This window comes from Equus asinus, chromosome 14, assembly GCF_041296235.1.
Source record: "Equus asinus isolate D_3611 breed Donkey chromosome 14, EquAss-T2T_v2, whole genome shotgun sequence".
Lineage (NCBI taxonomy): Eukaryota > Metazoa > Chordata > Mammalia > Perissodactyla > Equidae > Equus > Equus asinus.
Genome location: NC_091803.1, coordinates 8,297,005 through 8,323,221, shown reverse-complemented (window position 1 = coordinate 8,323,221; position 26,217 = coordinate 8,297,005). Strand labels below are relative to the sequence as shown.

Here is a 26,217-nt window from a genome sequence, read left to right as displayed (position 1 = left end):
GGAGGCCCGTCCCGCTTGGCACCGCAGGCCCCACAAACGAGGCTGGCACCTCTGGCTCAGTCAGTCTGCCTGGGCAGAAGGCAGCCCCATCCAAGGGGGCTGCTGCTGCCACCTCAGGATTGCCCCTGCGATAAAGAGGACTAGCTCACTGGGGAGGGAGCTCCCCACCTGCAGAGGAGATCAAGTCATATACCTACGCTTGCACATGCGTGTGCATATACACAAACATACCATCCTACGTGATGCATTTCCACATGCACATACACTACACACATACACTGGACAGCACACACATGCCTAGACACACACAACACACACACACACATACGCCATGCATGTACCGCACAGACAGCACATATACACATCCATGATCTACAGACACACATACATATGCAAATACACGCCCCATGTATACCTATGTGACACATGCACACACACATGCACACACACACTATGTGGTCTATAACACGCATGCACATGCCACACATATACACGCATAACACACATGCCGACATACATACATAGTGAACTAGAAGATTCTAACGCTCACAGTCTATGATTTCTGGAAAGGACATGGATCGAAGCCCCTCCCAGGCAACAGCACAGGACCGCTCCCTCCCTCACCAGGCACACGGACCCCACCTCTGCGGTCATGTTGAAGCCACATTGGCACCTCCTCCCTACCCTCAGGGACCAAATAAGCTAGGCTGCACCCCACCATCTGCCACGAAAGGCCCAGCGATCACCATCAAACCATGCTAGGCTGCCTCCTATACTTGCTACAAAGGACCCCACTGGGGGTTGGGAATAGGAGGGCAGGTGGCTTCCACAGGCCCTGTGGCAGGTGAGCTGGGTTCTGAATGTGCCGCGCCATGAGTGAGTCTGCTCACTGGGGGACCCCCAGCCAGCCCCAGAGTGTAGAGGAAAGCCAGAGAGCGGTGGAGACGCCACGCAACATGGAGCACCTACCGCCGGGAGTGTGAAGAAGGAGATAGCGAAGACGGAGAAGCAGGAGGCAATGGTCTTCCCGACCCACGTCTGGGGCACTTTGTCTCCATAGCCAATGGTGGTGACAGTGACCTGCAAGGAAGAGGGGCAGCAGTCAGCAGTCAAGGCCCCAGAAACTCAGCATGAGCATCTGTCCAGCCCGAACCCACCTCCACTCAAGACCTGCCACCTTGTGAACGGAGGCCAGGGAGACATCTCATCACCAGATGGCCAAGTGGCTTTGCCAGAGGACCAGTGCCAGAGCAGCAGACAGTTGTGTCTCCCAAACCTAACACTGCAAAGGAAGCACGTCCACCGGGCTGTGCACAGGAGCTCAGCACCAATGGAGGACCAGGGCCCGCCAGCCGGACAAGCAGGCCAGGAGGCCCACCCCATGGGAAGGCCAGGCGTGGCCTCCCTGCTCCACCCGCCTGCCCCATCCCCGAGGAGGTCCACCACCCAGGCCACCGACGTCGCTCTGCACCAGCCCTCAGAAGGCCGGAAGCTCCCACTGAGGCTGGTCCTCAACAAAATGCCAGGATGGGGATGACATGCCACTTCCTGGAGCCACCCCGGGCACCAGATGTTTTGTTTGTCCTTTTTTTTCTGAGAGAACCAGACGCAGTTCGATCCTTCTTCTCGGTGGGGGAGGTGTCCATCCAGGGTGTGGTGGGACAATGGGAGTGAGGGGCTGCTCCCACCCCGCCCCCACGCCCACCCCAGGCTCGCTTCCTACTGGCATCTGAGGTTTGCTCTCTGGGGCCTCTGCCGGCTGCAAATGCCCCAGAGTCTGGGCTGTGGGGCTGCCTGCAGGGTGTTCAAGGTGCCAGCTCCGAGCCTGGCAAGGGGACCTGGGGTGGCCCAGAGTCACAGCTTATCCTGTCACACACTCACATCCACACACCAAGGCAGCAGTCACAGTGGTCCTGTGAGCAGGCAGCCTGGCTGGCACCCGCCTGCCCCATGGGCTTGCCAGCCTGGCTTCTCCTCTCCAGGGCCTCCAGTCCTGGCTAAGAACTGCCTCTGGCAGGCCCAGGAAGGTCTGTACGGTGCCCCCATTCCATCCCCTGCCCCATGAGGCTGGCACAGGGCGTGGGGAGGCCATTTGACAGACTCTGACGGAAGACAAGGCCCAGAGAGGAAACAGCGAGTTCTACAGTGGTGACCACCCGCTCACCCCAGCCCCCCAGAGCCCTGGGTCCTCGGGCCTCCCTGAGCTCTCCACCAGCCACTGAGGGCGGAGGGAGGGAGCAGAGAAGCCCAGTGGCCACAGCTGGGCAGGGACACACACATGTGCACATGGACAGAGACAGACAGGCACACACGAATCAGAATCACTTGAGCCACCCAGGAAAGGCCCGCGGGAAACGGGAGCCACGGAGGAGCCGGGCAGCAGGAAGGGGCGTGGCGCAGAAGACTGATTTACACCAAGGGCAAGTCACTTCCTGGGGAGGTACGGCCACGTGGTGAGCTCCCATGAGCGGGGATATTACAGGCTGGCCGCTGCTGAGCCCCCCAGCCCGACCGTGCATCTGTTTATGGTCCCCCTGCTTCTGAGAGCCATCTCCCACAAGTGCCCCCATGGAGCATTTCCCTGCCATGTCAGTGTCCCTCAAACACACATCCCACAGACAGACGCTGAGGGCACCGGGCCTCCTACTACTGGGCCCTTTAAAGGGATCCCCGAGCCTGTGCACGTGGGTGCACACTCACAAATGTGCTTCACACACGCGCCCTAAGACATGCAACAGCCTGATGTGCTCAGGCAGCAGCGTGGCACACACAATCACATGCATCTCAAACACACACAGCACAACAAGGTCACATGAAGGGGGGCTGGCACACTTGTCAAGCCCAACTCTCTGGGCACGCTTAGGCCCAACAGCTTACACGCACACACAGGCATGCACCCCGGACCATGGCCTAGGCACCTGCAGGGTGCAGCAGGGGCCACGGGCAAGGCCACTGGCAGGCTGGCAGACAAAGGGGCCTGGGGAGCCCAGAGCCCCCAGAGGGCCTGCACCCCACACGTGAGGCCCGGGTGCATGGAACCAAGGCAGAGGGAGCTGCCAGCTGGGAGGGGCATCCGAGACACCACACCCAGCCTGCTCGTGGAAAGCACAGTCGTCTTTCATAAAATTATTTTATTTACATAATCATATGATGGGTTTCCTATTATTTTAATGAATGAATATAGAAACCTTTTTAAAATTTCTCAGTTTTATTTTCTAATGTGGTATCAATAGTTATAACCCACATAAACAAAAGCTCTCTGGGGTCTTCAATAATTGTTAAGAGTGCAAAGGGGTCCCGAGACCCACAAGTTCAAGGATGGCGCCACGCGGGGAGTGAGAGGCAGGGTGGCCTCTGAGACGTGCAACCAGGGAGGCGCAGGAGGCGCTCCCACGGGGGGAGAGTTTAAGGGGCGCCTGAAACTCAGGCCTCAAGACAAATAACATGTAACGTAACATTTTAAATTACCAAAATTAATGCAAAAATACCCCCACGATGACTGGGAACTGGATGTAGGTGGGGGAGGGAAGGGGCTCGCATGGAAGGCCCCAAGGGCAGAATGGAGCCTGCACCCATCTCCCCCAGCAGACAAGAGCCCTGGAGGGGGGGACCCCCATCCGCATCCCCTGGCCCCCATGCCTGGTCCCAAGCTGCCCAGGAGGTGCTGGCAATCCCTGCTGGCGGGGCGGTGGGCAGAAGTGGGAGAGCCCCGGGCCAGGTGTCCCCCACCCCCTCGGTGGAGGGCTAAAGCTCAGAGCTGGGGACCTCAGCCTCCCCTCTCAGACCTTGTCACAGACCCTCTTTGTCAAGTTAATGACATCCTTTCAGCTCTTTGAGGAAACGGCCCATCCCCGCAGAGCTGTTTGTTTTTCCTGAATTCACAGACACAAGCAGCTCAGGAATGGGCCGTTTTATAGCTGCTGTGCTCGGAACTTGCCCTCGATGGCGGGCCATCCAGAATGCAGATCTGCACGTCCGTCCCCCAGGCCCACAAACTCGGGGAGACACAACCCAGCTGCTGCAGCACACACTCCCCATGCCCGGTGCCGCCCGGGCCATGGCGCACACCGGCTGGCTCACATGAACCCATGGATGGCATCCTGACCATGACAGGACCATGGAGGCAGGTGGGGGGGTGGGGGCAGCCAGGCCATCCTTGTCCTCCCAGGAGTGGGAGCTGGAGTATGTCCTGCACCGTTTGTGTCTCTCCTTTGTGTCTTCACTCACATTTTGAGGACAGGAGGCAGGAGAGAACCTTCCAGTTCCCCCACACACACGTTCTGTCCTGAAAAGCTGGCACTGGCACCATTTTATTCTCTCGTTTGTAAACAGCCTTCCCTTCAAGGGAGATGAGGGCCTGCCCGGAAACCCCACCTCCACTGTGGAGGCCATCAGCCTGCGGCCACCCCAGACCAGGCCCACCTGGAGATGTCATGGTTGTCCATCCAGAGGGAAAGGGCAAGAGGACGATGCCAACGCAGACACTTAGGGGCTCACATCACAGGTGGCACCTCTGATGGGCAAACTTGAGATGATGCTATGCGTTAGGCACCATCTTACAGAGGGGAAAACTGAGGTGGGGGTCAGTCATTGTGCCTGAGATCTCCCCACTGGTAAGTGACCGAGCTGGCACTGAACCAAGGCCCTCATGACCCCACAGGCCATGCCATGCCATGACGTCAGGAGGCCTGCAGAAGAAGCCTGAGGCTGGAGGCTGCTGCCCCGTCACAGGCCCAGGCCTTGCGCAGCCTCCGGCCACCGACCTGCCCGGACGAGGCTGCAAAGACAGAGCCAGGGAGAGGGCAGCCTTGGGGAGGAGAAGCATGGACAGAGGGGCAGGCTGGTGAGAGGCAGGGCTGTCTCAGGGCAGTGAAGGAGGAGCAGCGGTCCTGGGCTCTTGTGCCCAGGGGACACCCAGCCCCGGCTTGTCGTGGGGCTGCCCCAGGAGACCCCAGCCCAGCTGGTGGAAATTGGCCGTGAAGGGGGCAGACGCCGGTCCGCAGGGGCCGAGGGAGCAGCCCAGGCCAGCTTGCAAACTACGAGCAAAAACAAAAGCCACCCCAGACCCCAAAATAAACCCACTTCCTTTCAGCAGGAAAAAGGAAATAGATGAACACAGATCCGCGCTGGCCCGGGGCTTCTCGTCCCTTGAGTTTATCTTCTCCCTCACAGCAACCTTGGATCCTGGGCCCGGTTGAGTACCGTGGCCCCGCTCAGCGTGGCTCACAGGCCCCAGCACCCCTACACGGGGATACGGACTACAAGGACTGATGAGAAGGGCCGTGCCCAGGGTCGTCCTGCAGAACCACTGGGTGGGGTCAGGACCTCCCTCACTCCTCCTCCTGAGCGGGAGCTCCAGACAGAGGCTGACATGACGCCGCAGACACCCTGGGTGCCGGCCAGGCCACGTCTACCCCGCAGAATGGCCAGGCTCAAGGTCCCACATGTTGGATGCCCAGGCGACTCTGCCTTGAGAGCTCAGTTCAGATATCACCTCCTCAGGAGGCCCTCCTGGATTCCCAGAGCGGGCAGAGGAGGTCCTCCACGGACCCAGCAAATCTCTGTATGCAGACCCCGTCTGTGACTCCGAGAGCACAAGACCAGGACTGCCCAACCCCTGCTGTACCCTAGTGCCATGCAGAGCAGCCTGCAGCGACATGCCTGACATCACATCCAAAAGTAAAGAAATGTGCCCTCGTACCAAGAGCCAGCCTCGCCAAGAGGCCCGCGGCATCCAAGGAACGTCTTCACGGCAACAGAAACAGCCGCTGCCTTCCCGGGATCACAGCCCACTCAGTGAGCCCCACAGTGGCCCTAGGAGGTTGACCTGTTGTCTCTCCCATTGTACAGATGGGGAAACTGAGGCACAGAGCAGTCATACGCTCTGCCCTGGCCCCAGAGCCAGTGTGGTGGTGCAGCTGTCTTTGCACCCCAGGAAGCTGACTCCGTGGTCTGCCCTCCCCATCTCTGCCTCACTGACCTGCTCTGTCATTCATTCATGAGCCCCTGCCCTGCTGCCAGCCTTGCCCAGGCCCTGGGAAAGGGAATCAGACACACAAGGTCCCTGGGACGCTGGAGGGGCCGCTCTGTGAGGAAAGTGCTGCAGGTAGGTGGGGGTGGGGAGGCAGGGGCAGAACAGGACCCTCAAGACTAGCAGGCCTAACGAGTGTGATTGGATCATGGCAGCCATAAACACTTGAGTGTGAATTAGCTTGCTGTAGGGTCATCACCTGGTGTCTAGCTTTGGGGAGCACCAAGAGAACCACGGCTGGTAGCGGCCCTCTAAAATTTACTACAGCCTTTACTTTGTCCTCGTCCTCTCTGGGTGCCTGGCACCCAAGGCTTTCTGTGTTCTCACGGACAACTCTCTAACAATCATGGAAGTAGGTACTCACACCCATTTTACAGATGAGCCCAGAGATGTTGGGTAACCTGCCCAGGGCCACATAGCTAGCTGGTCGGTGGTGAAGCTGGGATGCAGTACCACGTCTGACTCCAACCCCCAGTTCCTGACCACTACATTACCCCACTGCCTCCTGTTTCACTGTTTCCTGATGCTGACCATGTTTCTTCCCCTCAGGATGAAGCTGGAAAGTTCTTACCCTTGCTGACATGAGCTGAACCCCACCCCAGAGGAAACCAATTCTGTACACCACCCTCACAGGGCCTGCCTTGGCCATGTAAGAAATCCCCCCAGGTGTCGGTCAGTGGGCAGTAAGTACAGAGAGATGGACCTGCTTTGTGGACTCCTACTCATCCTGCAAAACCCAGCTGTAAAGGCCTTTCTCTGGCTGGGCTCCCAGAGCCTGCATTTCTCACGCCATACACTATAGTCTACAGAGGAAGGATCATACTGGGGTGGGCAGTGGCCTGGGGACAAGCAGACCCTCTGTTCTCTGCTGCCCAGCACTCCCAGGCCTTGTACGGAGCTCCCGGCAGAGAAAGAGCCCTGGAACGGGTAGGGTCTGGGTGCTGGGGGGCTGGCCCACCATGCCCAGGCCCACACAGCCTCAGTTTCCCCAGCTTCAGACGAGGTCCTGACACTGGCCCTACCCACTTGGCGGTGCTACCAGGGCTTACATAGGAATGTCTGGGAGGCCCTGCCCTCACCCAGGCCCCACTCAGCCCCTAGACCCCTCTGGCCTCCTCCAGCCTGGGAAGCCAGGACCCTCTGGAGTCGACGGCTAGGGAGAGAGGGGACAGGAGTCAGACTCTATTTTAGATGGTGGCTGAGACGCAGAGCTGGCTCCCAGCCTTTCACTCTCAATTCTAAATTTAGATGCAGGGGTAAACAGAGCCGGGCAGGCTTCTGATTGGAGAGACCCCCGGGCGCTAAACAGAGGAGCCCGTGTGTGCAAAACTGCCTTTCCCTCCACTCCGACTTTCATACAAACAAACGCAGTTTGTTCCAAGGGCAAAGAAAAAAGTCTTAAATCCTCCCCGAACACCTCAGCAGCCAGGTGTGGGGCGCCATATGTAGGGGAGCAGGGAGCCCTCACACCCGAATCAGGCGTCCCCACCCAGGGTGGGGGGACATCAGCCGCTGACCTGGCACCTTTGCTGGACAGAGTGGAAACTGAGGCTGTGAGAGGAGGGACCTTCTCATGAAGTCCACCTGGGCCCCCCACCGTCCTGGGCTGAATGACATCCCCCCGAAATTCTTGTCCACCTGGACCCTCAGAATACAAGCTTGTTTGGAAATAGGGCCTCTGTGGAGGTGATTAAGTTAAGGAACTCGAGTTGAGATCATCCGGGGTTACCCAGCTGGGCCCTAAATCCAACGAGAAATGCCCTTATAAGAGACAGAAGATGTGGCCACAAGCCCAGGAACGCCTGGAGCCCCCAGAAGCCGGAAGAGGCAGGAAGTATGATCCCCTGGAGCCTCCAGAGGGAGTGTGGGCCTGCGACACCTCGATTTCAGGCTGTCCTCCAGAACTGGCAGAGAATACGTTTCTGTTGTTTAAAGCCCCCTAGTCTGTGAGACTTCATTGCATCAGCCCCAGGAGACCGCAACACCCACTGTCCCGGGTGCCATGGACAGAACCGTTCTACGCACATCAACTCACTCATTCATTCACACAACAGACACCCACTGGCTGAGCCCAGATGCTGAGGACACCTGGGGCCACCCCTATGGCACCCACAGCCCAAGGGGCTTGAGAGCGTCTCCACATGGTGGCTCCCCAGCAGGATTCGCCACCGCTCTCCAAAGGAAACCCAGTGGACGGCACTTCCCACACCCCAGCCGCCCAGACGCTCTATTTTAGGGTCCATCCCACGCATCTCTGAGAAGCTGGGCTGGCTCCTGGCCGGCCCCTAGCCCAGGCCTGGGGAGGCGTGCAGACCCAGCAGAGATCAGATATGGCCCAGCTTCCAGCCCTCGCTCCCGTTAGGTGCCCTCTGGCAGCACCCCCCATTGAGCAGACCTCCTCCTCGGCCTGCCGAGGCCGGGGAGCCGTGGACAGTGTCGGGTAGGGGGGTGGTGTCACTCCCCTTTGGGGTGAAGGAAGCCAGGACAGAGGAGACAGAACAACTGCCGGGGCGCAGTTGCAATTGGCAAACTGGCCCGAAGCCCTGATCGGGGCCGCCCCGGCTTGCGTTTCTTGGGCTCTGTTTGTCCGAGACGCGCCAGGAATACAGCCCATAACTCAAGGCTCGGGCTGCTCCCGCCCGGACAGCTGCAGGGGCAGCCGCTGCTATGAATGGGAGCTGTTTGCCCCGGAGCCCCGGCAGCGGGGGCCCAGGCGGCCCAGGGGCGCAGGGCCTGGCAGAACAATGGCCAGGCCAGGGCCCGTGGTGGCCGAGGCTGGAGCTGCAGCTGACGGCGCGGGCCGGGGCACCCGTGTCAAGCTGGGCAGAAAGGGGCCGTTTTCCCGGCTGCGGGCGGATGTTTGCACAGGTGTGGGAGTGGGAGCGCCCCAGCCCCGGCCGGGGGTGGGGAGCAGCCCGCGCCCGCAGCCCCGGGCGCCCGAGGCAGGGAGGGCAGCGCCGGCTGAGCCTGCTTATCAGCGCCGTGGCGGGCAGTGCCCCACGCGCCTCCTGCGGCGCGGCGGGTCCCTGGGAACCCTCCCGACTCTGGGTAGCCTGTTCCTACATGGGCCCTGCCTGTCGCTAGGACGGGACCCCTCCGCCAACCACGGGCAAGCTCCCTGCTGGGGACTGAGCCCGCCCACCCAAACCTGCTGGGGCCTGCCACGCCTGGGCTGCGGGGCACAAGCCTGCAGGAGGGCAGGCGGGCAGACAGAGCTGGAACCTGGGCCTTCCCCAACCCAGGAGCTTAGTCTTTGCCTTCCCTGAGCAGCCTGGCATGTTGGAAGCTTCCAGAAAACACGCTGACTCGGCCAACATCAAGAACCCCCCTGCGTGCCTGGCCTCACAGGGGCGGGGACGCAGAAACGGCAGAGTGGCATCCCGCCCCGCCGAAAAAGGTGGGGATGGGCCTCCCTCCTGGAGGAGGGTGGGGAGCCCCAGGAGAGAGCCTGGCCTGCCCCTTCTGGAAGGGAACGCATTGGGGACAGATACAGCTAGGGCCTGGCACAGCCGTTGTCCCCCACCCAGTGCCCCTTCCACCCTGCGCTGCCCCCAAGTCCTCGGTGCTACCTCATGCAGGCTGCAACCCTCTCCTGCCCCAGCCGGAGTGAGCCTAGACATCAGCCAGCCTGCCCCCAGCTCAAAGGGACTCCCCCTCGGCCTTGCGCAGCTTGTAACCAGGGCCAGTGTCCCCCTGTTGTCACCCACGCCACCACTCCAGGCTCAGTTCTAGAGCGTCCTGGGGCACTAGCTCCTTGCACCCCGAGAGCATGTTGAAGGAGGTAGTGTTGCGTGTGCCCCACGGGACAGCCTGGGAGTTCCGGGGCCTGGCTGTACCCCAGAGACAGCCCACACCCCTGCCTTCCCCTACAGCGAGCAGCCGTCCCAGGCTGCCTCAGGGCCCTGCACTTGCTGTTCCCCATCCCTGTGGGTGGTAAGCTGCCGGCCACCCTGCAGACAATTCCCAGGATCTGCCTCCATCTCCGGTCGGAGATGTGAGTGGCGGGTTTGGTGCCCTGAAAACTTGCTCTGCGGGCCCACAGTCCAGTGACGCCGGGTTCCCGCCAGCAGCGGCACCCACGTAGCACGCAGTCAGACGTCCTGCAGCTGGCTGAGGCCCCCGGACCATCCACGGCAAACCCGAGTGGTGTTCACCTTCTGCGGGATCATCTGCTTCTGCTTTCCATCCGCCTCTCCTGCACAGTGGCAGCTCAGGGGAGCTAAGAGCCACCCAGCCTGGGTCCCAGCCACTTCCAAGCAGAAGCTGGGTGCTTGGTGGAGGGGGAGGGAGCACACCAGCCAGGCTCTGCCCTCAGCTCGCCCAAGGAGTCCCATCTTCGCAGCCAGGGGAGCCCCTGTGCCCCTGGGGCAGAACCCACACTTTTCTGGACTACTTTGCCTCTCAGGGCACAGCCCGCTCTGGCATTACTAATGCCCAGGGCCAGCTACCAAATTCACAGGCCTGGCGCATGTCACCACGTGGGAGACCTCCTCCGTTGGAGGTCCTCCCACCTGTCCTGGGTGCCTTGTTTGAGACATAATGTCAAGCTCCTCGACACAGGGGCAGCTGTGGGGCCAGCACAGGCCCTCAGAGATGCAGGGCACACATCTGACCCCACCGCCCCACACCTGCACCCAGGGCGAAGGGCGGCCGGGGCCTCAGGGCCGGAGTGCAGGCGAGGGGACAGGTAGCGGAGGACTCGGGCCCCGGTGGGGCAGGCAGAGCTGGGACCCAGCGTGAGCTGAGGCTCCAAGTGCCCCGCACCCACTTCAGCACCTCTGACTTCCCTCACAAACACAGGTTCAAAGACAAAAAGGTTAGGACGTCAAGTGCGCAGCCACCGAGGGTGCGGCCTTCTGAGTGCTGCCACTGTGCTTAGCCGCTGGCCCACCACACCTGGCCACAGCCAGCTTCAACCCCAAGCCTGCAGGAGGGGTTTTGAGCATTCGGGCAAGGAGTGCCCCTGTTGAGGCACAAAATCTTCGGAACCCAGAGCCCCCCAGCCCATGGGCAACAGCCTGCCCTCTGCTGTCTGTGGCCCTGCAGCCCCTACACTGGACAGCCCTGCCCTAAGTCCCAACTTACTACCCCCCACCAAAGGGCATCTGCATAGCTGCCAAACTCGACACGGCCCGACCTGTTCACGGCATCCTTCTCGGCCAGGTACACGAAGTAAGAGGAGAAGATGAGGCCCAGGAAGCCGATGTACAAGGTGGTTATCAGCTCCTGGAAACAGAGCGAGCAGAGAAGGCGCCCGTCATCTGGGCTCCCGGGCATCCAGGGGCCTCTGCGAAAATGCCTGGCCAACATCACAGGCAGCAGGGGCCTGCCCAGCAGCAAGTTCCAACATTTACCAGAAAGTTCTACATAAATTCCAGCATGTTTTACATGCAGACATCAGACTTCAAAATAACCTATTTCTCACAACTCTTGTAAAAGGCCAGTGCTGGGTCCTGCCCCCCAGGAGTGAGGCGGGCCCCCAGCCCTGGCCTGGACAGACGGTCTGGGCTTCACAGGCTCTGCTGCTGTGGCTCTCTGTCCTGCAAAGCCTTGGTGGGAGGAACGGCTAGGCCCTCTTGGAGGGGAGCAGGTGGGCCACCTCCACCCCCCCGGGGCTATTCTTGATCTGCCCAGTTCTAGATTTCTGAGCCTCCTGGACCTTTTTCCACCTTGCATTTCTGTCTTTTCATTTGCCCCATAGTCTCTTGTCCCCAGCTTGAAGGAACATCATTAGCCTGGCAGGCCAGGGATGCTGGCACCATTGGTACGGGCAGAACGGCCCGCCTGGCTTGGACTAGGCTCGGCTGAGCCCCTGCACTGCACCTGTCTGTCCCTATTCCAGGCCCCTGCACCTCCCCCGGACCACCCACCTGACGGTGGATGAAGACCACGGAGCCCAGCAGCCTCCAGGTGCCTCCCTGGCGGTCGACATGCAGCATTCTCAGGATCTGAAGGAATCGGATGCCCCTGCGAAAGAGAAGTCTCCATGCCCCGTCCAGACCACTCCACCCAGGCACCTCAAAGCCTGGCTCCGAACCTACCCACTCACCATTGTGCAACCCCCAACGCCCCTCACCCCCTTCCTCAAGCACAGGCTGAGGGCTAGGGGCAGACTGCTTCTGGGGGAGGCCCCGGGATCACCCCAGTTTACAGAAGAGCAGACTGAATCCTGGAAATGAACTAGTGCTCGTGCTGGGTCTGGAAGCCAGGCAGCCTAACTCAGCAGGGGCCCCAAGCCGGCCGCCCACCCCAGCACACCAGCCCGAAGCTCTCACCCCTCCCAGCCAGGAGAGCTGCAGCCCAGCTGTACCTGATGACTGAGGTGGCAAACACCTGCCCTTTGGAGCCCACGTAGAGAACAACCATGGAGGCCACAACCACAATGAGGTCTACGGGGGACAGTGTGACACCACCATCACCAGCCAGGCAGCTGGCTCAGGGTAAGGAGCCTGGCAGTTGGGCGGGACAGGGCCTGACAAAGGGGAGACAGAGATACCTCGGATGGGGAGACTCAGCCCTCTGTCTCGGGCACATGCAGAGCCCACTTAGCCCCAACCCCCCGGCCCCGGCTCACAGGCCACTGAGGGCAGCAGACACCAACGCCGTACTAAAGCACAGTCAAGACCCCCGCCCGTGATCAGCATCTGAGGACAGGGGACCCTGGTGTGGAGGCTGGCTCCCATGCTGGGACTTGGGATGTCACCTTGCTGGCCTTGGGGTCCTGCCCCATTATAGGCAGGGTAGCCTGGGGGTCTCTCCCTCCTCACGGGTACCCTGCTTGCTGGTGCTCATGATAGGCGCCCGCCCCACAGAGCCCCCTTCCTGGGGATGGGGCCAGCCCTTGCCTGGGAACCTCGGGGTGAAGTTTCCGTGGGGGCAGGCATGACTCACCAATGATGGAAATGCGCTTCCGGGCAAAGTGCAGCCGCCCCCAGATGCCCATGTACTTGCTGCGGCAGCCTGCTGACCAGAGGCGGACGGCGTACTCTGTCCCAAAGAACACCACCAGGACGATCTCCTGCAGGGCAAAGGGGCACGAGCTCACCACGCGGCCAGCCATGACACCTGTTCAGGCGGGGCTACTCCAATGGGCAGGCCCCCAATGTGGGAGCCTCTGCTGAGAGACGTCGCAAGAGCAGCCGGTCAGGGTCCTGGTCTGCATTGCCCCTCCGGAGAGGCCAGCGACCCAAGCCCAGGTCCCCTGCTGGTGGACACCAGTGAGGCCTGCTTCTCTTCAGACCAGGGCTTGACCATGCCCAAGGGGACATCCATGCCAGAGCTCAGGAGCAGCTCTGGGTCTTGTGCTCTCGTCTGGCCCCAAGAAATACGACATCTGAAGCCCACGTTCTCCAGCCAGCACTCATTTAAACCACTGAGTCCCCAGAGTGCAGGCCATACATCCCAATTAGGGGGTTGGAGAACATCTGTCCTCATGGACAATCCCTCTGTCACCTCACATAGCCACCATGCCACCAGGGACACAGTGTCCACCACTTGGCAGCCTTCACTGGGGCGCAGGTGCAAGAGCTCCCTGGGGCAGGGGAGCTGGGTCACAGGAGAAAGCAGGGTCTCAGAGGGCATCACAGTCCTAAAGGGAAGGGCAGGTACAATGTCACCTGTGAAGTAATGCCCCCTAGAGGGCCTTCCCATGGCCCAGGCCTCCAGCAGAGACTGTTCCACAGATGAGCCTATAGTCACGGCACTCTGGGGAGGTGAGGGGAAGCCAGAGAGCAAGGACCAACACCTGGCTTACGATGGACAGGCAGGTGGGTGGAAGGAGAGATGGAGGAATGGAGGAAGAAAGGGATGGGTAGATGGGTCAATGAGGATGGATAGCGTAAGAATTAATTCAAAAGGAAAGTGCTGTACACCAACCAATTGGATACCCGAGACGAAATGGACAAAATCTTAGAAACACAAAACCTACCAAGACTAAATCATAAAGGAATAGACAATCTGGGGGCTGGCCCCATGGCACAGTGGTTAGGCAGCCCGAGTACGCGGGTTCAGATCCCAGGTGTGGACCTACACTACTCGTCAGCTATGCTGTGGCAGCATCCCACATATGAAGTGGAGGAAATTGGCACAGATGTTAGCTCAGGCTAATCCTCCTCAAGCAAAAAAAACAAAAAAACAATCTGAATGGACCCATAACTAATAAAGAGAATGAATCAGTAATCAAAAATCTCCCAGCAAAGAAAAGCCCAGGACCTAATGGCCTCACTGGTGAATTCTATCAAACATTTAAAGAAGAACCAATACCAATCATTCTTAAACCTTTCCCAAAAAATTGAAAAGGAGGGAACATTTCCTAACTCGTTCTATGGGGCCAGCATGACCCTGATACCAAAGCCAGACAAAGACATTACAAGAAAAGAAAACTACAGACCAATATCCATTATGAATATTGATGCAAAAATCCTTGGAGCTGGCCCCATGGCCGAGTGGTTGCGTTCGCACGCTTCACTTCGGTGGCCCAGGGTTTCGCTGGTTCGGATCCTAGGCGCGGACATGGCACCACTCATCAGGCCACGCTGAGACAGTGTCCCACATGCCACGACTACTAGTACCCACAACTAAAAAAATATACAACTATGTACTGGGGGGATTTGGGGAGAAAAAGCAGAAAAAAAAAAAAGATTGGCAACAGTTGTGAGCTTAGGTGCCAATCTTTAAAAAATAAAAAAGTCCTCAACAAGATACTAGCAAACTCAATTCAGGACCATTTTAAAAGGAGTATACACCATGACCAAGTGAGATTTATTCCCAGAACGCAAAGAGGGTTCAACATACGAAAATCAATCAGTATAATATACCACATTAACAGAATGAAGGAAAAAAACCACATGATCTCAATTGATGCAGAAAAAGCATTTGACATAATTCAATACCCTTTCATGATAAAAAAAAAAGACCAGTAAACAAATTAGGAATAGAAAGAAATTACCTCCACATAATAAAAGCCATATATGAAAAATCCACAGTGAACATCATATCAATGGTGAAAGGCTGAAAGCTTCTCCTCTGAGGAACAAGGCTCTCACCACTTCTATCTGACATAGGACTGGAGGTTCTAGCCAGAGCAATTAGGCGAGAAAGAGAAATAAAGGCACCCAAATCGCAAAGGAAGACGTAAAATGATCTCTGTTTACAGATGATATGACCTTATGTGTAGAAAACCCTAAAGATGCCACAAAAAACCATTCAATCTAACAAATGAATTCAGCAAAGCAGGATACAATGCCAATGCACAAAAATAAGTTGCATTTCTATATCAGTCACATTGTTTCTACAAACAATAAACAATCTGAAAAAGAAATCACAAAAACCGGGGCGGCCCCATGGTGCAGCAATTAAGTTCTCACGTTCCGCTTCTGCGGCCCAGGGTCCGCTGGTTCAGATCCCGGGTGCGGACATGGCACTGCTCATCAAGCCATGCTGTGGCAGGCGTCCCACATATAAAGTAGAGGAAGATGGGCACAGATGTTGGCTCAGGGCCAGTCTTCCTCGGGGGGCGGGGAGAAATTACAAAAACAATTCTGTTTACACTAGCAACAAAAAGAATAAAATATTTATAAATTAACTAAGAAGGTGAAAGACTTGTACAATGAAAACTGAAAAATGTTGCTTAAAGACATGAAAGAAGACAAATCAGTGGAAACATATCCCATATTCATGGATTGGAAGACAGCGTTGTTCGGATGTCAACACTACCCAAAGTGATCTCAGACTCAAAGCAATTCCTCTTAAACTCAGGATGACGTGTTTTGCAGAAAAAGGAAAAAAGCCATCTTAAATTCATATGGAATTTAAGGGACTTTGAATAGCCAAAACAGAATGTGGTCCATCCACTCAGCGGCATATTACAGAGTCTTGTAAAGGAAGGTGATTCTGCCACAAGCTATGCTGTGGACGAACCTCGAGGACGTTACACTGAGTGAAATAAGCCAATCAGACCTGCTTCCAGCTCCCTGCCCTGTCCTCCCCCCGGGAGCCTGGCCCTGGCAGGGGACTTCTGCTTCCACTGGGTGACAGTGGCAGGCCCTGCTCCCACACCTGAACTCTGCCCTCCAGAGAGCCCACCATGAAGGGGTGGCCAGACACTGCTCGCTGGCTCCCAAGTGTCCTTAATTAGGATGAAATACTACTTATATCATCCAGCTTGTGTTTGGGGCAAGCTCAGCGGATAATGGGAGAAAATGTGGGAGAGTTCACCTCTTTCCTTTGCAAAAAAGCTCTCAGTTCATAATACTGAATCCATGCGGGGGGTGTGCACGGTTGGGGACACATGGGAGACGGCAGGAGAGCAAGGGAGTGTGGACACCTCAGGCTCTGTGGCCTCATGGGGAGGGGGAGCACAGGGTCCTGATCCTACCTCTGTCCTCAGCTCCGAGGGCAGCGGCCTTGGCTGGGGGCTGGCTGAGCCCACCAGAGCAGAGGCCACATTCATCTGCCGAGACCCCTCGCCCTGGGCCCAGAACTGTGCCTGCCCTGGTTGGTACTCGATATGGATCTACCGAATGAATGAAGGAATGAATGAACAGATCACCAAGCAGGCTGAGAGCTCCCTGGTAACAAAGACTTTGTCCTGTTCATTTGTTTTCCCGAGAATTGGGCCCTGACACGTCTCAGCAGGTGTGACGAGCAGATGAGCGCGGAGGTCCCAGCAGTGACAGGATGAGGATGGGGAGGGGCTGGCTTCCAGGGTTTGGCAATCATGAGAAGGGCCACAGAGCCACCAACCTCCGGGTCCCCGAAGCTGAGACATGGGCGCTGGTGTCCTTACGGAGGAGGGGTCATCTGACCACTAGTGGCCCCGAAGGGGACGAATAGCAGCCCCCGCAGAGCGGTCCCTGGAGCCTCCATCCCAGCTCTGGAGACCCAGGCGCCATGGGGCTGACAGATCACTGAGCAGCTGTTTTCTGCCTTCGGTGCCTTTGTTTATCACTTAAATACCTTCTTCAACTGCGTCCTAAGCAGGTTTGAAGCTACTTCTAACAGACCTTAGAAGAAATAATAACTCGTAGGGACCGCTGTTGACGGCTGCATGTCCCCCCAAATTATCCTGGCCTCGCACTTCAGGAGAACCAGGCTGGGAGCTGAGAGCAACCCCTGCCCTCCCGGGTCCGGCACTTTGAGACCGCGGACGCCCCTTCTGGACAGCTGAAGTGTAGGAAGAATTTAAAACAACGCAAATCCCCAAATATTGTTTGGGTCTGGAAAGCAGCTCGAGGCCCCGCCGGCCACGCGGGTGCTCCCGCATCTGAGCCCTGGGCCCAGGCCGGGCTGCGTTCATTGGGGTGGCACTGCGGGCACACTGGGAAGGGCAAGAAAACGCCCTGTTAGCATCTCGAGGCCTGAGATGGGCGAATGAATGTTTGCTCGGAGACAAGATGATCTCTTCACCGTCAGCCTGGAGCACTAGGCGGGATGGCAGTTGAGTCAAGGCCACAGCGAGGACTTTGGGACTGGGCCCCGCTCGTTGGGACCCTATAGCCCAGGCACTGCGAGGGGGCAGATGTCCCAGGCAGCCTGGCCTGTCTCCATCTCTTGGAGCCATCTGTCCACTGACCTGGGCCCCGGGAGGGCTGGCAGACTGGCCTGAGGCTCTGAATCGGCAGAATTCTTTCACAAGAGGGGCCTTGGCCACCCCGGGCTGAGGGCTGCCGCGGGGGCATTGACTGGGCTTGACCGTCCGTTTGTGGAGGCTGGGAGAGGAGCCGGGATAGGGCCTCAGCCAGCCTGTGGCACCACCCCCGATTCAGGGGACAACATCCACAGTCCAAAGTGGGCTCGTGGAACGGCAGGGCCAGCCTCCAGCCTCAGTGGTCCAGACCCAGGAAGAGGGACCCCCGGCCGCCCTCCACGCCCTGGGCTTTCTCTGCCCCGCAGGGACAGGTCTGAGGCTCACCTGCCTTTGCAAACCAGGCCCTGAGCAAGCCCTGAAATGAACTAAAGGGGCATCACAGCCCCCCAGAGACTGCCAACCACCGCCACCTCCCCCACGCTCCTGCTCAAGCCACCCCATGGCTCCCCACTGTCCACACAGTAGGGTCACGGTCTGAGGCCCCTTCCCATGGACTCAACCCAGCCCACCCTGAGAGCTTCCTACTGGCCCAAGGCACCAGCCCCCGATGCTCCTTCCCTGCCGCCCCCCAGTGTTCTGTGTCTGGGATATTCTTCTTCCGGTCCCTCCCCTCTACTTGCCCCCTCGAGGGCCTCACGCCCTTCTCAGCCCAGTTCAGGCACCCCCACCCTGTCTGCGGAACCACCACCCACCACACCTGTGGAGGCCAAGGACCTTCCTTGGCTCCCCCACTGATAACGGAGACAGCCCAGAGGCCCCTCTCGGTGAGCAGCACGTGGTGCCTGCACCGCAGCTGGTATGTGCATGGGTCAAGGATGCAGGCCGGGAGGCTGGAACATGGACGGCGCATGGCCCTGAGTCTGCCCCGCAGAGGCAAGAAGAGGGGCCGTCAGGGATCTCTGCTGAGACCACAGTCAACCAGATGGACAAAGGGACCCCTCCCGCCCTGGCCACTGTCCCTCAGACAAAGCAACGCCGCCTCCTGGCTGCAGCCAGCTTCACGGATGAGGGACTTCTGAGCCGGGCTGGGCACTGAGACTGGGGTACAAACTCAAGCATTTACCGCCTGCCAGACGCTGGTCAGACACACAGAGACAGGGACATCCAGGGTCCAAGCAGCCAACTAGCCCTCCACCCAAAGGCCTGAGTCCTTCCATGAGCTTTAGTCCAGGCTGATGCTGGGCTCCTCCTGTGTGTCCTACAACTTGTAGGCGCTCGGGTGGCTCTCAGCAGTGTTCTTTGCATGATTTAGAATTATTTTTAAAGACAGAGTTCCTAACAAACAACCCATTAAAAAATGGGTAAAGAACTTGAACAGGTGTTTTTCCAGAGAAGACATACAAAGGGTCAACAAGCCCATGAAAAGATGCCCAACATCCTCAATGTCATGAGGAAAACGCAGATCAGCCCCAGAGAAACACTGCCTCACACCCATCAGGGCGGCTCCTATCAAAAGACAAAGTAAGTGTTGGCGAGGCTGGGAGAAACTGCACCGTTGGCGGGAACGTCAAATGGTGCAGCTGCTGTGGAAAACAGTATGGAAGTTCCTCGACAAAGTAAACGTGGAACTGCCAGCTGATGCAGCAGTCCCACCTCTGGGTCTGTCCTCAAAGGAACTGAAAGATGCGTGCCCACCCATGTTCACAACAGCTCGATTCACAACAGCCACAAGGTGGAAGCAACTCAAGTGTCCATCAACAGACGGATGTGGTCCATCCACACAGCAGAATATTACACAGCCTTAAAAAGGAAGGAAATCCTGACACCTGCTACAGCACAGATGCCCCTCGAGGACACCATGCTCAGTGAAAGAAGCCAGACAGACACAAAAGAATAAATACTGTAGGATTCCATTTCTATCAGGACCCAGAGGAGTCAAATTCATAGAGACAGAAAGGAGCGTGGTGGTTTCCCAGGGCTGGGGGAGGAGAGGGGGTTTAGTTAATGGGGACAGAGTTTCAGTTTGGGAAGATGGAAAGTTCTGAAAATGGATGGTGGTGATGGTTGCACAATAATGTGAACGTGTTTAATGCCACCAAACTGTACACCTAAAAATGGTTAAGATGGTAAGTTTTACGTTCTGTGTATTTTACCACAATTTTAACAAAAAGAAAGCAGATTAGTGGTTGCCAGGGGCTGTGGGCGGGAGGAATGGGGAGTGACTGCTGACGGGTATGGTACTTCCTTTTCGGGTGATGACAAAGTTCTGGAAGGAGATAGAGGTGACGGCTGCACCACAATGTGAATTACTAATTGTCACTGAATTGTCCACCTGAAAATGGTGAATTTTATGTTACGTGTCTTTTACCACGATACAAACAAGTGCCGTGGGGCACGTGGCAGAAGCGCCAGGGCGCTCTCCGCCCGGGCCTCTGTCCTGGACCTTCAGGGCCAGCCCCGCCCCGCCTGTGGTGGGAGAGTCACCCCCAGCTGTCCTTGAGCATCTCCTTCCTAACCCTCCCCCACCAGTGTTAGCTCAGCATTGAGCGACCTAACTAAGCACAAGTAGTGGCCGCAAAGGCCACGTGGGCCCCAGCCAGCTCTCCTGAAGGGACGGCGTGGGGTGGAGTGCACGGGGATGGGGGGAAGGCAAGGGCCAGGCTCTGAATTCCCTGTCGCCTGGGTCCACGGCCAGCCTGACAGAGTGCACGTAGCGCTGCACAGAGCTCGGTGGCCCCTCCACGGAAGGCTCTGGATGCTGACGCAGAGACACTGTGGCACCATCACGCCCCATGCTCAAATCCTGCTGTTCGGCAGACACACACTAGGACCCTCCTCGAACTCGACCCAGAGAAAGCTCAGGGCCACAAACAAGGGGCACCAGTCCCACAGGCACGGCGTCCTGCGCCTGCACTCGGTGTTCTGGGGTAACGGTGGGGCAAGAGCAGATCTGCAAACCCCAAGAGTCAAGGCAAAGGTTTGCAAAAGCGGGGGCTTATCTGGGGAGCTTTCTACCCTGAGCGCACAGGGGGAAAGGTTGGCGATTACTCAAACATTTCGTAACTCTCTGTGGAAAGATCGCTCACAGGGATGGGTGAAGGTCGACAAGGCTGTCTTATCTGCGGTTGTGTTTTTATCAGCCAGCGAATCCTCATCCTGGGAAGACCGTCTAAAGCCCAATGTGTTTGGAGGGCCAGCGCTGGCGGCATCGCATGATTTAGAAGCGCTAGGCACGGCCCTGCCGTGAATTGCTCCCATGTGACAGATAGCAAGATGGCCTGAAGGCTAACGTGCTGTGCTCAGCCTGACGTTGGGTGGAAGAAATTTTTTCTGTTTTTTTTCCTAAACAACAAATAAGTCTCTTAGATCCTTATCGTTATTATTCCAGTGGTCTCTGATGTTACTGCTCCACTATCTTTATGATAAAAAATTAATTCTAAAGAGGGTGGAAGATTAACTGCAGAGGAGTAAGCACTGAGGTTTGCGGGGTGGCGGGGCTGACTGAAAGCAGGAATCAGGGTCAAGGAAAAAAGGCATGGCAGCCTCCCTGGTGGCCCTGTGGATGCCAGACATGGCAGACTTGGGACACAGCCTGGGGGACCCTTTTTAGGAGCTCCTGGTGGCCTCGAAGGCCTCCTGGGCAAGAAGGTGCCCCTGCCTTCCCCGGTGAATGGAACTTCACCAGGCGAGAGGGGGGCCCGGAGACCTGGAGGGGTGGACGTGGGGGCCACACCAGGTTACCCATCAGGGCCAGGGGTTCGGGTGACCAGGGGCAGGGGTTTGCCCTCCTGCCATAAGCCTGGCAACCCTGTGGGCCCACCATGCTCTGGGCCAGGAGGCGTCCCCAAGGCGGCTGTGGTCTCACAGCACAGAACTTGGCTGGGGGCTCCAGAACCAGCTGTCCCCCTCCACGTGGGACCCGAGAAGCCGCAGAAGGAGCGGGTCTGGGCATTCCCGGGAGGGTCAGCTGGCCAGAGAGCATGAAGCAGGCACGGGCCCCTCAAAGCACCCTTTGTTCAGGGGCCTGCCTGGGGCCAGCTGCTCCCAGCCGTGCACCCGTGGTGAGGGCTCATGGGCCTCCTGGTGACATGTGCTGGGCACAGCTGGGGCCCTCAGTGCAGGCTTGCTGCCTGGCCTACACAACACCAGCCCCCACCCCAGCAGAGCTGCCCCAGCCCGGGGGAGGCGCCACAGTGTTGCGCTGCGGAGGGGCGGGAGGAGGACAGAGGCTAGGAGGAGGCAGAGAGGCCTGAGCAGGGGCGGGTCCTGTCTGCTGGGGACCCGCTGGGGAGCTGATCCCCACCTGCCTTCCCTTAGCCGTGGGGAGCCCTCCTGCTCAGCTGCTCCCCCTTGGCCCCGAGCCCCGCTGAATGTGCAGCCCATGACACTGAAAGGGCCTGCCCCCTGCTCCCTGTGGCCCGTGGGCCAGGCCCTGCATCAGGCACCAGGAGAACAGGGAGGGGTGGCCCTACTGCCCGGGGAAGCCCCACTCCCCAACAGGACAGCGAGATACAAGATCACCAAGCCCCCAGGGTGGTGACCAGGGTCGGCCGTGCAACCCTCCAGGCCTCAGTGTCTTTGTGTGTAAAATGGGGGTGCTGGCAGCACCCACCTCCTAGGGCAGTGAGAAGGATGGAATGAGTAGAGCTCCCTCAGGCCTGTGGAAACGCCAGTGGAAGGGTCTAAAGGACAGGGTGGTATGGGATGGCCCTAAGAGAGAAGTGGGAAGGTGGGAAGGTGGGAAGGTGGGCAGGCCTGGAGGAAGGCGCCAGGCAGAGGGGTGGGGAATACCAACCCTGTTGGGGCCTGCATGCCACCCTCCCACCCCTGCAGGGGCCTAGGTCCTGCCCTGCCCAGACCTGTCTCAGGAACCCCACGCTGCCCTCCTGACCCCATATGATACACCCTAAGCCCTTCACCCCGCCATGCTGGACCCAAGCTGTGTCTTCCTGGCCTCCCCTCCCTCCTGCAGAGGCGGTGGGACTCATCCGAGCCCAGGGGACCTGCCCCCCACCCTTGGCTGTCTCCCTGAGGCCAGGGTCTGCCTATCCCACCTCAGAAGCCCAGCCCAGTGCTGAGGCCCAGCATGGCACCCGCCTGGCACTCAAAGTGCCACAGGGGAAACTGCAGGTGGATGAGACTCTAGCTCCTTCCACAGCTGCTGGAGGGGTACTAAGTTCCAGGGGGCTGAAGGGGCCCAGGAAGACCCACAGTGCCCCTAGGCTGGAGACTTCTTCCTGTATGGGTCTGGGGTCACCTGCCTGAAGTCACTGGGGCTTTGGGGTCCCCACTCCAAAGCCTCTCCCAACAGGCCAGCACCCTGAACTCCCATGAGGCCCCGTGAGTCGTAAGACCCCGAGGGACGCAGAAGCCCCCAGCCCCGAGACGAGAGCCGGGAAGGGCCAGCAGCTCAGCGTGCCAGCCCCACCTATCAAAGGCAGTCACGGGTTTCAGGGTGACCCTGGAGGCACTGGGTCCCTTGTACCCGAGAACCAGTCCCACTGGCCAGCTGTCTGGGCAGCCATTCTGCAGACCGAGCAGGAGAGGCCGGGAGGCTTGCTCCGTCGCCCTCAGGCAGCTCGAGGCCTGGCTGTAGGGCTGCCCGCTTCCCCCACCCTGGGTTTCACACTCAAGCGGCTGCCTGGGGGTGCCAGGGACGTGGGGGGGGGGTGCGCTTCAGGGGCTCCTTTTTCCTTGATGGGCCGGTGCCACCTCCTGGCTGGGGTGGGGTCCCCTGTGCCACCCCTAGCCTCACAGGAGCCACGTTCAAACGTTTTGTTACAACTCTACAGGCTTAGTGGCCAACAAGGCAGGGCCATGGGCCACCCAACTAGCAGAGAAGGCACCTTCTCCATGCACGGCTTCCCAGGGCACTCCTCCGGAGGTGCGGATGGCCTTTCAGGGAGCAAGAAAAACGCAAAGACGCCCCTTGAGCAAACCCTCCCTGCAGCTGAAACTCAGGCCACCCCGCTCCCTGGAGCCTCTGGAGCTCCCCTCAGGCCTCCCGCCCCCCCCAACACCCCCAGGCCCCTCCATCCGCAGTTCTGCAAGTAACTGCAAACTCCTAACACCTGTCACCCGCCTGTCCCCCCCAGCACTGCAAAAGGGCCTGAGCCCCATGGGAATGCGTTTTGTGGGGAGACGGGGAGGGGATAAGCCAAGACAAGAGACTCGGACCACACGGCAGCTCGAGCACATTCTCCAGCCCCTTATCATCAAGGCCAAATCCTTCCCAGGATCGCAGGCTTCTGGCCCCAGCCTCGGCATAAAGGCTGCCCACCCACGGTGGGGAGGAGAGCTGGGCCCCTCGGTAATTTTAATTTCATATGGACTGCCGGTGCTGTACCAAGGCCGACTAGAGTTACATGAGATGCGGGGTTTAATGAGGTGCCTCCAGCCCTGGGACCCAGCTTGCTGCAGCAGACGGCGAGCCAACGCCTTGGGGGTGCAAGCGCTACCCACTTCCTCCCCACCTGGGGGTTCCCAAGGTCAGGAGGTGGACACGGGCTTGGCAGCCACCGACACCTGGCCGGGGAGGAGGAGGCAGATGCGGCCAGGGAGAGGGCCCGCGGGCCGACAGCTCCCTCCCAGGCCGGGGCTTATCAGCAGATGCTGACGAGGCAAAGACTACATGGGCCCCAGATACCGCCAGAGCACCTGGCAAAGGGCTGGCGTCCAGGAGGCATTTGACAGATATATGCCTGTGTGTGTTTATGCAACAGATAATGTATATATTTTATCTCACTATTCGCTTTTAACAAGCAAATTTCAGCCTATGTGGGAGACAACACATGCAAACACAAGGAAGTTGCTAGCAAGCAACAAGGTCAAAAAGCAGCAGGGAAATTACAAGTGTCCAGGCGGGGTGGGGGCGGGGGCAGGTCCCAAGACCACTTTCCCACCACGCAGAGGGGTCCACTTTCCATAACTCTCTGTGTAGCCTGCACACTCCGTGGTCATCTCCTCTTCCTGAGGGCGATTTACAAGAGCATTGTTTAATTTCCGAATAGTTATTAAGCCTTTTTTGTAACCTCATAATTATTTATTTCCGATTGTATTAGGTTTTGATCATGGCCAGCTACATCTCAATTTTTCGAAGTGTGCTGGGTTTTTTTACAGCCACATAAAACAATTGGTTTTATAAACGTTCCATGGGCATAGGAGATAAAACATCTTTGTTATCACAATCCTTAGTTACAGTGCTGGTTTTAAAACGTGGTCCTGAGATTCCTTACCACTCCCCACACTGCATCTCGGCTCCAGGAATGCTAGACCAAAAGACAACGGCAAAATGACGCTGCCCAGTCTCCAGGCCTGTCCACTGCCTGTCTCCTGAAACCAGATGTGAGGAGGCCATGTGGCCCTGGAGAGACCTTAGGGAAGAGTACTTTGCCACTAGGTGGGTCCGCCATCCTGGAAGTGGAGCCTGCAGCCCCAGCTGACACTAGGCAGAGCAGAGATGAACGGTCCATCCAGAGCCTGCCCACAGTGCCGGTCAGTGAGCCCCTTGTGATGGTGTCTGAAGGTGCCAGATTAGAGAATGCTTATTATGAGGCTTTAGATAATAGAGACAGTTCAGATTACTGTTAGGATCTGGAATTGCTCACAATTACAATATGTAACTATCCGTGTCCTCATTCAGATTGTGTCTGCTACAATTGTCCTAATCTGAGGGAGGTGCATTCACATCTCCAGAGATGATTACATTTAACCCATTTTTTCTTGAATTTCCAATAACTTTCACTTTACATTTTTTGTAATGTTGTTTGATGCATAAAAGTTTACAATTACGTCTCCTCTAGAAATGGGATTGTCTCAGTGCCAACAAGAACACTGTCCATCCCACTTTTGTTTTTCCTTTGGTCTGCACTTGCTTCACAATTCTTTGGCTAACCTTTTATTTTTCAGCTGTCCAGTATCAGTCTGATTGACCAAATTCCTCTGATCAATGTATTTGTTAAAAATAAAAATCCTCCTAACTGTCTTCTGCCTTTTAATAGAGGAATTCAGGCCATTCACATTTAGTGTAAAATTGGATAAGTCTGATTTGATTATTTTCATCTTCCTTGGTATTTGCTATTTTACTTGGTTGTTTCTTTCATTTTCCTTATAGTTGCAAAGTTGATTGACGTATTATCCATTCCCTTCTTATTCATAAATCTGGAAGTTTCACTGAATTCTTCCATGCCACCACTGTGATCCTTCAGATCTTTGAACTTCAGTTCCTTCAAACCTGCTCTGATCTAAAAATGGTTTTCACTGCAGAGTTTCCCCTACAGTTTTCTCCCCAGTATGACAGGAATTTGTGTACGACTTCATTTGCTCCCTCTCCCTTCACCCGCATCAATGGCTCTGTGGGTGAATAAAGCAATCTCCAACATCGCCTTTACAGACTTCATGAAACACTGCACCTTTTGCAAGAATGCTAACGTCACTTTGCAATCAACCAGCATCCCATGGTGAGACACAGCCGGAGGGGATGGAGCAGGGAGCAGGGTGCAGCAGTTCAGGTCTTTGGGACAAGACCGATGATAGGAGATGACGTCATTAGGGGATGTTTGCACGCCCTGATGGTTCTGCTGTCCCTGCTGCCTGTAACCACAGGCATGTGACAATCACGAGAGCTGGATGGATCTGCCAGGCTTCAGAATCTCAAAAA

At 57.6% G+C, this 26,217-nt stretch overlaps 1 pseudogene; it reads right to left on the bottom strand.

Annotated features, from left to right (window-relative positions):
* Window positions 1–829: 829 nt before the first annotated feature.
* The window catches only part of LOC139040246 (potassium voltage-gated channel subfamily KQT member 1-like), a 53,402-nt pseudogene continuing 28,014 nt past the window's right edge, over window positions 830–26,217 (bottom strand).